Below are 13,833 nucleotides of genomic sequence, written 5' to 3'. Positions count from 1 at the left end.
CTCTAGCCTGAGTGTACTGCTTCTCGTAACACAACCTATGCTCAAAAGGGGAAAGGACATGCAAGGTGTCACTCACAGTGAATAGAACAATAGCATTTTATTCTTACTTTCTAATTTTATTTTATTTATTTATTTTGCTTGAGAACCAAATCTAGTTTGAATGCTGCTGTTCTGGCTTCTGCTCTTCATTCTAGGTGTTTTGGAGGCTCTTAGGTTATTAGTAAAAGTAACTTATTTATTTATATGATTTCAGAAGTATTAAATAATACCTTTTATTTGCTTCTCATTTAACAAATAATAATAAATGGTAATGTTATCCTTTAGTAAATGGTCATTTGCACTAGGCTGTGAGTTGCTTAATGAGCTGTAATTTATACAATGCAATTTATTTCTTTTAACTACCCTGACTTTTAATGTCTCTTATTTCTGGAAATATATCTACCTACTTATAACTGTTGAATTGAAGAATTATTTCTCAATTCATTTTGTTATGTAGCACTTTTTGATGCTGAAGAAAAAATAATGGCACCATATTATTTTATTTTATACTTCTCTTATCTGGATATGCTTTTGTTTGCAGTGGAAGATCTGATGAAAGGGAACAAGAAGGTCTTGTAGAATGAGTTTTTTTTTTTTTTCTTTTTTCCTTTCTCTTCCTTCCACTATAGATTTTCCAGCTTTAGCTAAGAGACAGTGCAAAACCTTGGGCTGAATGACTAAATTGTCACTGATAATGTATATATCCAGGAGTGCCTCCCTCTGAGGAATGGAACAGAAGTGGCAGAGATGGCCGTGCATGGGGTGCAGACATTAGCTGCATCCTGACTCTCCCACATTGTCCTTGCTGGAGGGAAGTGATGAAGAGAGAGCAGATAGACACTGTCATACTTTTTCCCTTTTTTCCTTACACTTGTTACCTACGAACTGCAGCTCATTGTTCCTGTCTTCTGCCCTTTCTTTATCCATTTTTTTCTCTTTGCTGCCTGTAAAGGAGGACGTGCCTGAAAGGAAAGCTGGATTGTCAAAGGTCAGATCTTTAGCAGCTTCAGTTCAGAAAGAAGTCCAGTAGGGACTACTTTGTTCTGCTACAGGGGTTCAGAGTAGCGCAGATGTGGAAAGCACATCTTAGGCAGATAGGTCTAGCTGAAGTCAGCCTTAAGTTTGACCAAGGTTGAAATATCAGCATCTTCATATGATACAGATCACCTAACTCTTGGACAAATCAGGTGACACTCCCACCTTCAGACAACATCACTGGCTACAATCCCAGAAAACTATGATTAATTTTGAAGGTGTGATTTTTTCCTAAGCCATGCATTCCCTTCACTCCAAAATCAATGACAGAGGTGGATGCCATGACCAAACAGACTTCTTAAAACAGAATCTTTATTTAGTACAGAGGCACTTCAAAGAAAACAGATTTGAAACCAATTAAAGAAATGTATGCATATCTAGCTTTTCCCTGAGGCTTATCTCTCCCTAGATCTGGGAGGGCCTAACAATCTTCAGCTCTCTCCATGCACTTCTCTCTCTCTTTTTTCTGAGCACGTTTCCCTAGACAGCTTCTGACAAGTAACTACAGCAGGATGGGAAATGTTTTTCCTGTTCCACAGTGGGACAAGACTTTTAAAATTAAACACACAATACACACAAAAATAACCTCCCTCTCCAAAGACTATTTCTGAATAAATAAAAACAAATGATCAGGTATCTGATACAAATGCAATTTCATGCTTAAAAGAATATGTCATTATTTATACCAAGTGGAATATTTTCCATAGGCAATTGTATACTGCTGGAAATCTTAAAAAGCTGCTCCAGTAACTAGTGCTGAGTAAGCCCTAGCACTACCTTGGCAGATTCCCCTTTGGCCTCTCTCAGGAGTTGAGTTAGGACCTTGAAGGACTGAAGGAAAGAAGTACACATCAGTTAAGAAGAGGAAGCTGAGGGAAGAGGATGTGGGTGAAAGCCCTGGTTTAAGTTAAGTAGTTAGGCAATGAATAGTAAAATGAAGAAAAGTGGAATTGCAGCTCAGCTTGTAGCTGGTAGATGTGTAACCTAAAGCAAAGCCTTGTAGCGTGAGCTTCTTTTTGTTTTGGAGGAGGCAGGCTCATGGGGAATCCTGAAGTGAGTGGAATAGAAGGGTCTCTGAATTTAACCTTGGTAAAAGACCAAAACACATGATTTCCTCTAATAATTACAGTTTTAAAGGAATCTTGTTAGAGGGCCATGTTCTGAATACAAAAAGCAAAAGGAAAAACTGTGTAAGAATGCTCTGTTGGTAAACCTCTTATGCAGTCTCAGAACAGACTGTAGTTTGGCTGCTGGTATTCTGAGTTTGGATATGATAGATAACTGTTCATGATAATGGTTCAAGTTAAGTAAGTGGGTATTTGTGCTTGACTTTCCTATATACTGTTCTAATCGGGAGTCTGTTGGCCTCTTTGGAGATGATGTAAATTATGTTTATTTCTCTCATTTAAATGTGAGTATTTTTTGTTTAGACCTGAGAGAATTCCTCAACAGCAATTTGATCAGAAAAGCTACAATACCACAAAAGATTTTCTGATAGGAAAAAGTGTACCTCCCCATTCCTGTCTAGCTTTAACAATATGACTGTATCAACTAAGTGGTTTTTAATTCATATTCTTGCCCCCACCTTCCACCTCCCTGGGTCCTTGGTTTTAAATAAACCTTACAGCAACTCATCAGAGACTGAATCATTAGAACACATTGCTTGATCTGTGATTTTCAAGTATGAACAGAAGTGCTTTCTCTTCTATGATCATTATTTTTTTCATTGGTCTTACAAAAACCTTTCCTAAGGTCATTCAGGAAATTCTCATAATTGAAGATGGTGGTACTGTGATTTCATTTAATTGGCCAAATCACAAGCATCATCCCAAAAACAAATACTCCTGATATATATCAGGCTGGTATATATATGTATGTATATATCAGTTCTACAACTACCACAGGTTCCATTGTGCTGCATCAAATGTCAGTCTGGCTCAAAAGTTTGTGCCAGCTTTTTGAAGGAAGTATGATAAAGCATAATGCACAGATTGCAAAGCCAGGCAGTATTTCATCTCACAATAGTAAACCAAAAAATGTTTTTCTTTTTATACATACACACTCGGAAGGCAAATATTGCTCTACTATTAGTTGAACTTTGGAGTGATGCTCCGGTCTGAAGTAGCTGCTCAAGCATAACCTCAAATAAAATGCTTTGTATTCATCTAGCCCAGAGGGTCATGAAAAATGGATTTTACAGACAATACATTATTTTGTTATGTTACTCAATTTAGCGTTATTCTCATATGCTCATTAGTACCACTCACTCCATGGTTAATTTAGAACAAAGCCATCCAACTGGTAGCCTACAGGTTATTATGGCCCATAGGTTGGTTTCTGGTTCTCTGGGCAGCTACATCATCAGATAAGAATTATTTTCCCTGAGCAAATATCTGTAATATAGTCCAGCCCACAGTTGTCAAGAAGTTGTGCAGCCCTCAGTTAGATCAGTTTTGGGAGTCTGAACAGGTCACATAACATGCATAGCATGTGCACAGTGTGGAAAAGAACTGGGTTATCATGGGGAGAATAGATGAAGGATAAATCAAATCCCACTGAAAATCCTACCTACAGCTGTGGGGGCCCTTATACCCAAGCACTGGAGTCACATAGGGTTAGGCCCCAAAATGAAACTTAAATGCACTGGCACAAAAAAAACCAAACACTGTCTGAGCCAAGGCAGATGGAGTTTGACAGCTGACCAAGCCCGTTCTCATTTTCAGGATTAAAGAGCAAACATTAAGGTAAGAGAGGATGAAGGAATCAGAGAAAGGTTAAAAGATTAAATGGATGTTTTAAATTCTGCATACTGCAAAGAATTTTTATATTTATATTCTCTCCCCTTCTTACCCCCCCCCCACTTTTTTTTTCCCCACTTTCAAATAGATACATTGCCTCCCAGACACTTAACCTTATCTGTAGCTACACAGAAAAGTTGGGATTTATCTTTAGAAACTTGCAGTATCATTAACAGGGAGAAAAAGGCACTTTTAGAGCACAATTCAATGGCCTATTTCAAATGTCTGTCACAGGTTAAGATGAGATACATCCTGCAAATGCCTGCTGTTGCCCTCCAGTAGCTATAAAGGAAACCAAGATGACTAATTTGGAGGTAGATGTCCTGGGGGCACTATGATAGTTTCACTGTGGATGTCTTTAGGCAGGCAAAAAACATTGTAATTCAACTCCCATCTTTAGGTTCCTTCCTAGTCTTAGGTTGAGAGAACGTTGGTGATTAACTGGTCTTTCATATAAACACATTGGACTGCTGTGAGAACAATATCCTGTATGCTTAAAACAGAAAAGAAAAGAGGTATTTATCTAAGTTAGTTCTATACCAGAGATACATATTGGAGCAATTAATATAATCTAGGATAATATTAAAGGGAATAACAATACAGCTGTTGTCATAAACCTCTTCTCTACACCTGCAAATAGAGAAACTGATTATTCCCTTGGATAGTTTTGCTAGATTTAGTCCCTGTTCTGTAGAAAGGCTTATCCTCTCTGTACAAGAAACAATATTGACTTGTGTTGCAGTGTACACTGGCCTCTGGATCAGCTGTTACTAGATAACAATGTATAATTGCATACTGCCTACATGAGAACATCCTGTCGCCTTGTCTCCAAGAATAACTTTGCTGCATTGTTCTTCAGGGTCATTGCCAGTGAAGTCATATGCTGGAGACCTCCAACAACTGGAACAGTTACAGTAGCCCAAAAGTCCATGTTAAAAAAAAAAAAAAAAGGCAGCAAAAGGACAAACCAAATAAACATATAAAAGTTACAAGTGTTCTTGTCTCTACAACCTTAACATTCCCTTTATTCTACAACTTTCAATCACATGATTCCATGCTATTTTTTCATTTGGGCTTCTGCCTCATTTAGTGTATAGTACAGATCATGTTAATTGATTTTCTGCTTACTTGACTTTTCCTAGGAGTTATTTTATACTACAGATTGTGAATTGTTGACAAATGTGTTATAGTTCAGACATCCTTGTGTTGACATCTTTTTTCCTGTTTCTTGTTGACATTACTGGCAGTTGTAGGTGTCATAGCTGTAGAGGTTAAATTCTTGCATGATTGTAAAGATGTTCTGTATGTGTATGAGTGGGGAGATTCATATTTTTCCTTTAGAGTATTTTAAGTGGTATTTCCTCTCACTGATACAGCGGTAGCATGGCTTAATTTTTCACTATGTTTCCTATAGATTTGCCTTGCTAATGAAACATACAGTTGTCACATTTGTATTATAATGAACAAAGGTAAATAGAAGTGGACTTTCTTCACTTTTCTGCATCCATAGTGGAATGATTAATTTTAGATTACTGATTACAAATGAACAGTGTTCATCACTCAGCTGTTACCTTATTTGCAAAGTGTATACTATATGGTATATATTGCATTTTATCTAACAAAATATTATTTTTCTTAAAAAGGAGGAATTTGACAAACATTTATTTATTTATTTTAAAAACATTTAATGTAATGTGGAATGTAGAATGATTTAATATGATAATTTCAAATTGAGCAAAATACATTAAATCAAAATTGGTAATTTTAAACTGAATTTCCAAACAATTCAGTAGTACCAGTTTTCCTGTTGGATTCACTGGCAGATGGTGATTATGCTGTCCTTTTCATTAGAAGAGGATGATTGTTGGGAAGATAAAGCAGTTTTGTTTGACATCAGAAAAAGTATGATTCACATACATATGATACGGTCTTAGTAGACCTGAAATACAGGTCTAATGCACATTTCTCCATGCAGCTTTTGGCCAATAGGCATTACCTGTGCTCCATTTCATAGAACCATAGAATACCCCGAGTTGGAAGGGACCCATCAGGATCATCGAGTCCAACCCCTGGCACCACACAGGTCTACCCAAAAGGTAAATGGAGATCACAAGGCCCACCAGGGTGATGGTATGTTGAAAGCAGTTATGTCTTGCAATGAATATGCACTGTGTTTTCATTCATGCTGGTGGCTCCCTCATGTTCTCAGTGTGGTGCCATTAAAGGTGTTAAAGATCTCTAAATCATTTCCTTTCTTTCTACTATAAAATACTTTTCCAAATGCACTCTTTCAATAGCTCACATCTCCATAACATATACAATCTAAAACTTCTGAAAGCAATTAGGATTACATTTTTTCCATTTCATCCCCCTTGATTGAAGAGATTAGGCATTGACAATACCTCCCAGGTCTTTTACTTCCTCTCCTTGCCAATGTCAACTTTTTTTTTTTTTTTTCCCTCTTAGTTTAACCAGTCAACATTAGGCATTTCTAGTAAGACATTATTTCTGAGGTTATTAAAACTCACTACTGAATGTTTTCCTAATGGTGAGCCTGACATTCATCTTTGTTAATATTGTCCTGTTTCTTCAATCTACTCTCTTAAATATTTTTTTTCCACCTTTTTCTGGTGAAATCTTAGTGAAGTTCATGAGAATTTTGGCATCAACTTCAAAGAGGGTAGGATTTCACACTTGTAATTATCAAAGTGCACTTGCATTTTTCTGGGTGAGGAAATCATATATTCAATGCTTACCATGAAGTTTTGGGAAAGTAGGGTTAGAATGGAACTCAGCATAAATTAGAATAAAAAAAAACTAAAAGGATACACAGTCCACATCTGATACAAATATTCTTATCACAAAGATGATACGCTACTTCTACCATTACAACAACAGCAATAACAACAAAACAAAATACAACCAAAAACCAAACCACCACCACCAAAATAACCAACCAACCCCCCCCCCCTCAAAGAAAAGTTAATAATAGTCACCTGAACTTTTGAATTTTCTTTCATTTTAGAGTCAAGTTTTCAAAACTTGTATGCATTCCTTCAGCATCCTAGATTTTCTAGGAAAGCAACAGTGGGATTTGCCATGTCTAACTTGTGTCAAATGTAAACAAGTTAGATCACAGAATCACAGAATGGTTGAGGTTGGAAAGGACCTCTGTAGGTCATCAGATCCAAGTCCCATGCTAGAGCAGGGCCACCTAAAGCAGGTTGCCTAGGACTATATTCAGACAGATTTTGAAGATTTATAAGGAGAATGTCTAAACCTAAATTAGGCTGCTTTTTATATTCACAGAAAAAAGGTAGATATCTCTGGCAATGATGTGCCTGACCTTATTTCAGAAGCCAACACTATTATGTAGAGGTTAATTTCCTGTTTTTCTTTGTTGATCACGAAAAACCTAGAGGGACTGACTTAAAGATATTGGATCCTTCATTGCCTAAGATAGAGCACATGAACCACACCTTAAATTTCCTACTCCCTATGCCAAGGATAAGTCTCTTGTTATTATTATTTTTTTTTGATTCCTGAGTATCTCAAAAGTATACTACGTGTCTCAAAATGGTCCTTTTCTGGACCTGTTCCCAACAGTTGAAGACATATTTGGGGGTATTGACTGTAATTATCTATAATTCTTTATTTTTTTTATCTTAGATGAGATACACAGTTCAGGTCCACATCTTGGTTTATTGTTCCACCTTAAATTTCATCTTCTTTCCATTTTCTTTCATTGATATAGTATCTTTTTATCTCTCTACTTCTTTTCCCTTTTCTGTTGCTATAAAAGTCCTCTTAGTCTCCTTTTCCCTTTTTGGTCTATTCAAACTTAAGAATCCTTGGATTCTTTTCCTGCCACTCCTTCCTGTACATGTACTTTGAACTCTGAACAGCCCTTGGGAAGATACTCTGACCATTGCCTTGCCTTTTTATCATTTTTTCTCTCCCCACAGATGAATTTTGATCCTTATGCATTTTCCCCTAAAGTTTTTTTTTTTTTATAATATAAGTACATTTAAAACATTTATTCCCATCCTATGTTCAATCATTTATGTTCTCTAAAATCTTTCTGAAAGTGGAATTGATTCTCTTCCACCATTTTTCTTTGTGAATTATTTTCTTTCTGTAGTGTATTCAAATATTCTAGTTTTCCATAATTTAATCATCCTCTTCCCAATAGGTGAAACTTTGGCCGAACTTTCATCATCTTTATTCTTTGGAATTCACTGTATGAGACCAGTAGTTTTGCATGGGTATGTCCTAGCCAGAGAGCTAATCAATTAAAATCCACTCAGAGGACTGATTGTTTTTTGCCTTTCCTTTTGGATCTGTTCCAGAATGGTGTCCTAAGGGAAATGCTTGCTATTATTACTATATATTTTCTTGCTTGCTTGCTTGCTTTTTTTAAACAACCAAAAAAAAAATATATGCCTACTGAAGATTTTCACCGTTTTACTACTGTCTCTATAAAAATTATAGCATATTGGCTTTGAAAGCATTATATAACATTTTTTTCACCCATTGATTTACTCCACACTGCCTTCCCATACATACTGCATCCTGTCATTTCAACACACAGGAATTATCCCACTAAGTTTCAGTTAGTCTTTCTAGATCATAATCTCCTTTATTTAGTACAGCACCTTCCAGTTGTTGCTTGTTTCTCCACACATTTGCGTCAGGCATTATATTCTTGTTATCCTTCATCTTTTGCTTTAGAACAATTTTAGTTTCTCGCTTAATTTGTATGTTGGAAGTACAAACTGGATTATTCAAATTAAGTGAAAGCTTTCCCTTTCCCTCCTTCTCCTGAAGGCTTACAGCCTGCCTAACAGGCCCTGCCAGTTCTGAGCCTAAGAGGTTGGCAACCTGTCTGCATAAGTGTAGACAGCGCAATCCAAACAGTTGGCTCCGGCTGCAGAAGGCATTCCAGTGTTCTGTGAATTCAAAACCATCCAATCTACCCTATCTGATCTTCCGTTGGTTGGTTTCCAGTATCAGCATTTTACTTTATTCACCCATTTTTGGCATGGGGAAAACTTGTGCAAGTTACTTATCTGCACAGTTCCATTTTTTTTTTTTTTTAACTGTTTGAAGATATAGTTGCTTATATATTATATAAATGTATTTCACTAGTGTCATTTGTTCCTATAAAGAATATGATGATTAGAAATTCCAGAGCATTACTCAATAAATCTAGCAACACCTTTGTTATGACAGTCCTTTGTCCTGGCTCTGTATTATGTTTTCCTTATGTAATATTTTGAACTACTTTCCTTGCATGCAAAGTAATCGGTTGGGACTGCTTGTCTCCTCTATCTTTCTGCCTTTCTGACAGGTCTCTTTCAGTGTTTGTGCTTTGGTCATAGGTTGTTGTAACTGCTGCCTTTATATCAAAAGAATAACACACCTGCTGCAGGTATTAACAGTGTTTCCATACATGTTTCCCATCTGTTTTCTGACATGCCAGAAAGCTTTACTTTTCTCCTCATCTATACGCAGGACCTCAGTTGCCTCATTCTTTCTTGCTAATTTCTCCTCTTGGCCTTTGTCTGGTACCTCTTTCAGTCTGCTTATCCAGTTTGCATTTCATTTGACTGTTCCAAATGATTCATTTGTGGAATACATTTATTCCCCACTTGGTTTGTCATGGGAAGATCACGGGCATTTTTTGAGCAGCTGTTTCTTCCTGTTTCTTCAAGCTGTTTAGCAGCATCACAGCCTTTTCCATCCCTTTATAAGAATTGCTACACTGCATTTATTCTGTAGCTATTCAGTGATTCTCATCACTGCCAGGTTTTCTACCATGGTTTGCCATGTGTTTGATATGAGGTGATATATATGACCAAAAATAAGAGAGTAGGAAAAGTGGAGGAAAAGTTAGCCTGTAGTTTACTAAGGAGATGGCATAATGTCAAACAGGTTTTCCTGCTTCAGCTGGCATAAAGGTTGTTCATGTCTTTCCCTTAGCTTGGGTAGATTTTGCTGCCAAATGCTTTTTTATTTTTGGGTGGTCCCCTGTGAAGCCAGGAGCTGGACTTGTTGATCCTTGTGAGTCTCTTCCAACTCAGGGTATTCTATAATTCCATGATTCTATGATTCTAAGAAAGCTGGATGTTCTGTTATAGCCACGAGTAATCAAAGTGAAGGAAAAGATAAACATGCTTAGCTAAGCATGTGCAGTCCATGTAGCACTAACCATAATATTTAGTTTTCAAAACATTTTAGTGACCAGGGAATACTGTTCCTGTGGAAGTACAGCCATCTAGTTTGAGGACAGATCACCTAATGCAATGTCCCCTTCCATAACTGGGAGGAACCAACAGGTTTCCTTTGGTTGGCCAAAGGAAAGACACTTAAGCAGGAAAAAAATATTTAAAAATTAAAAATCTTATTTCTGAGACATCAGGTGTTTTCTCCTCATCAGGACCCTAAGATCTGCTTGAACTTCTTTGTCCTGCTGGAGGTGGGCAGGAGAGGGGGACAAGGTGTTGCCTGCCTTCCTCTCAGAAAATGCTAGTTGTCTCTGCATTAAATACGTTCCTTTTGTACACATATGTATATTACCTGGCTTTCACTCTCTATACAGCAAAGACATGGTAAGATATAGCAGAGAATGGTGGAAATAAGGAACTTCTCTCTGAGTCAGGGCTGATTACCTTTGGATTTACCAAGTTTTTTATAGGAAGCATGTTTGGGACTGGTGATGTAGTTCTTTATATAGGTGGGATATGGATCAACCATAGATAGCGCATGTAAGTCACAGGGACTCTGAACTCTGCTTTTTGTTCTCCACTTTTTTTTTTTTTTTTTTTATGTGAGAGATGATAATAGTTTGCTGACGGTGACTACTTTCAGACAGGGATTCCTCACAAAGAATTGTGATGTGGATTAAGGACACTATATTCTGCTGTGCAAAATTCCCTAAGGATTGCTAAGGTTTTCAGCCTGATTCTTTGCACAGTGAGTAACTTAAAATACAGTTTTCTAAAGGCACTATTTAATTCTGTTATCCTTGACTTGCTTCATTGTTTTTTTCCCCTCATATTTTTTCCTCATCTTATTAAAAAAATGTAAATTTTACTGGCCACTGAAATGAGGTGGCTAAGCAACTGTTAACTGTTAGGTAAAATTTTAGAAGATAATTTTGTCATTTTGTCAAAAAGAACAATCACACATTAATACTAGGTGAAAAATAACATTAAAAATAGATACATTTTCAATCTACTGCTAATTTTCCATTCTCAGAAAGAAAGCTCAGTTTTATCCAAAACAACTCAATCCCCACTCTTATCGCTAATGTACATAGCATGATTGATATTACATTTCACTATGTAAACATTGCTTTAATACTTCTCATTACTTCTGCTCAAATAACCCTGAATAAATGTAGTATCTGGCACAAGATGCTATTCTTATGGCATTGTTTCAAAATTAGTGGTTTTGTGTTGCACAAGATGGAGTTCTCTGTAACATGGCAAAGCCTCCACTTTAAATCTTCATTTTAGGAGAACTGTTCAATCAAAAAAAAAAAACCTACATCCTACATGGGGTTCTGGCTCATGCTAGTGATGCAAACCTAAGACCTAGGTATGCAAAGGCCTTGAAATCAACAAGAATAATCAAATTATGATTTAGGTATTAAATATGTTCTTGGAAACATATTGTTGACAATTGGAGAGCACTAGGGAAATGTCTTTGGTTCTGTCTGTTGCAAGACCAAAATCACTGTAAAAATACTTTCTTTGTTTTGCTGGGGTGGGCAATAAGAGAAGCAGGAAAAGGGGAAGGAAATGGGTGTCTGCCTAATTACGCTTCTATAAATGTCCTCAAATACTTTGCTAAGGTGGTTGGGGGAACTTTTTCAAAACCAAAATAGGCAAATGTGAAGTTTGCTTGTCCCGTTAAAGTGGGCTATTTACACTAATCAGGCTTGGCTAGAAAGCTTCAGGAAAGCTTGGCTTTAAGTGTGGAGCCGCACCACATCATTTGCTATGTCACAGTGGCCAAAATAAATGACAGCTAAAGCTGTCTATAACATAGCCTTGACTTCTAGGCTCTGAATCTTCAAAGAAATCCTTCATTTGACTTAGTGTATCAATATTGGTGATGATATGATATTATAATCACTTCCCACCACTGGCACTCTGGTTAACGGCACAAATTTTCATTGTGCACTAAGTGAAAGAAAGCAATGGAGAGAAGTAAAGTTTTGGATCCTTCACTGAAGGCACTATTTAACTGTTGGCTCACTTCCAGTCTTAGGGAGGATCTCTCCAAACAACTGCTTCTGAGTCAATATGTGGCAGAGTTCTGGGGATAATTTGTTCCACAGACCGCCTCCAAAGACAGTGTCACAATTTGTTTTGGTCTCTGGACATCTTTTATTTACCAGCATAGACATAGCCATCGGGTTTGTGTTGGCTTGCAGTCTTATGAAGTTTTTCTAGTAATGTCTACAAAACCTTTCATGGTGATTCTGTTTCTTAGTGATGTCACCCCATCAAATGGTGATTCTGTTTCTTAGTGATGTCACCCCATCAAATGTCAACTTCAGGGCCCAGTCTATCCAAACCCCCATCTGGCCTACAGTTCATTTCCTCTAGCTAGCACATCCAAAGCTCCAAATGTCTGTGATCTAACATTTTCTTCAAATTATTATTATTATTATTTTTAGTTATCACCTAGGTATTGTTTTCTCTTTCTCTTTCTCTTTCTTTCTCTTTCTTTCTTTCTTTCTTTCTTTCTTTCTTTCTTTCTTTCTTTCTTTCTTTCTTTCTTTCTTTCTTTCTTTCTTTCTTTCTTTTTCTTTCTTTCTTTCTTTGCTTTCTCTCTCTCTCTCTCTTTCTCTTTCCTCTCTCTTTCTCTCTCTCTTTTCCTTTCTCTTTCTCTTTCTCTCTCTCTTCTTTTTTCTTTCTTTCTTTCTTTCTTTCTTTCTTTCTTTCTTTCTTTCTTTCTTTCTTTCTTTCTTTCTTTCTTTCTTTCTTTCTTTCTTTCTTTCTTTCTTTCTTTCTTTCTTTCTTTCTTTCTTTCTTTCTTTCTTTCTTTCTTTCTCTCTCTCTCTCTCTCTTTCTCTTTCCTCTCTCTTTCTCTCTCTCTTTTCCTTTCTCTTTCTCTTTCTCTCTCTCTCTTTCTTTCTTTCTTTCTTTCTTTCTTTCTTTCTTTCTTTCTTTCTTTCTTTCTTTCTTTCTTTCTTTCTTTCTTTCTTTCTTTCTTTCTTTCTTTCTTTCTTTCTTTCTTTCTTTCTTTCTTTCTTTCTTTCTTTCTTTCTTTCTTTCTTTCTTTCTTTCTTTCTTTCTTTCTTTCTTTCTTTCTTTCTTTCTTTCTTTCTTTCTTTCTTTCTCTTTCTTTCTTTCTTTCTTTCTTTCTTTCTTTCTTTCTTTCTTTCTTTCTTTCTTTCTTTCTTTCTTTCTTTCTTTCTTTTCTTTTTCTTTCTCTCTCTTTCTTTCTTTTTCTATCCTTCCTTCCTTCCTTCCTTCCTTCCTTCCTTCCTTCCTTCCTTCCTTCCTTCCTTCCTTCCTTCCTTCCTTCCTTCCTTCCTTTTTTCTCTTTAAATTTGACCTGAACCCCACACAAACACACTAGAATTAAAATTCCTTCTCAAATGTACTGTTCATGTTTACATGATGGTATAACTTTTTTTTTTTTTTTTTAAAATATATTTATAGCTTTGTGGAACTAGTACAGGTATGTGTAGAAGAAAAAAAAATCTATTTTATCTATCAAACCCTTACATGATAATCATTTCCATTGAAAACATAAAATTCAATAACTTAACTGTCTAACGTAGAGTTAATAATTTGGAAGTATTGCAATGTGTTTTTAATTAATTAAATTTGATTTAGTGGGAGAACATATGTTTCAAACACTAATATGAGGGCTTTTTATTTTTGAAAAAAGTTGAAAAATGTGTGTTTTGATGCATATAAATTGTGCTTTGTGAAGGCCT

The 13,833-nt window shown here is 36.2% G+C and overlaps 1 long non-coding RNA gene across 11 annotated transcripts in view; it reads left to right on the top strand.

Moving 5' to 3' along the window:
- LOC308187801 overlaps positions 1-13,833 on the top strand; it is a 136,804-nt gene that overhangs the window by 12,417 nt on the left and 110,554 nt on the right. For 2 of the 11 annotated variants that reach the window (XR_013944922.1, XR_013944923.1), the window contains exon 2: positions 5,887-5,968. The exons of the other annotated variants lie outside the window; for them this stretch is intronic. This is a non-coding gene — a long non-coding RNA (uncharacterized lncRNA). The remainder of the gene's footprint in view (positions 1-5,886; positions 5,969-13,833) is intronic. 11 annotated transcript variants of the gene reach the window in all.

The sequence above is a fragment of the Anser brachyrhynchus genome (assembly GCF_964034855.1).
Source record: "Anser brachyrhynchus genome assembly, chromosome: 1".
NCBI classification, from domain to species: Eukaryota; Metazoa; Chordata; class Aves; order Anseriformes; family Anatidae; genus Anser; species Anser brachyrhynchus.
Note: the sequence above shows the minus strand (reverse complement) of the source record. Positions and strands in the feature narration are given on the sequence as shown.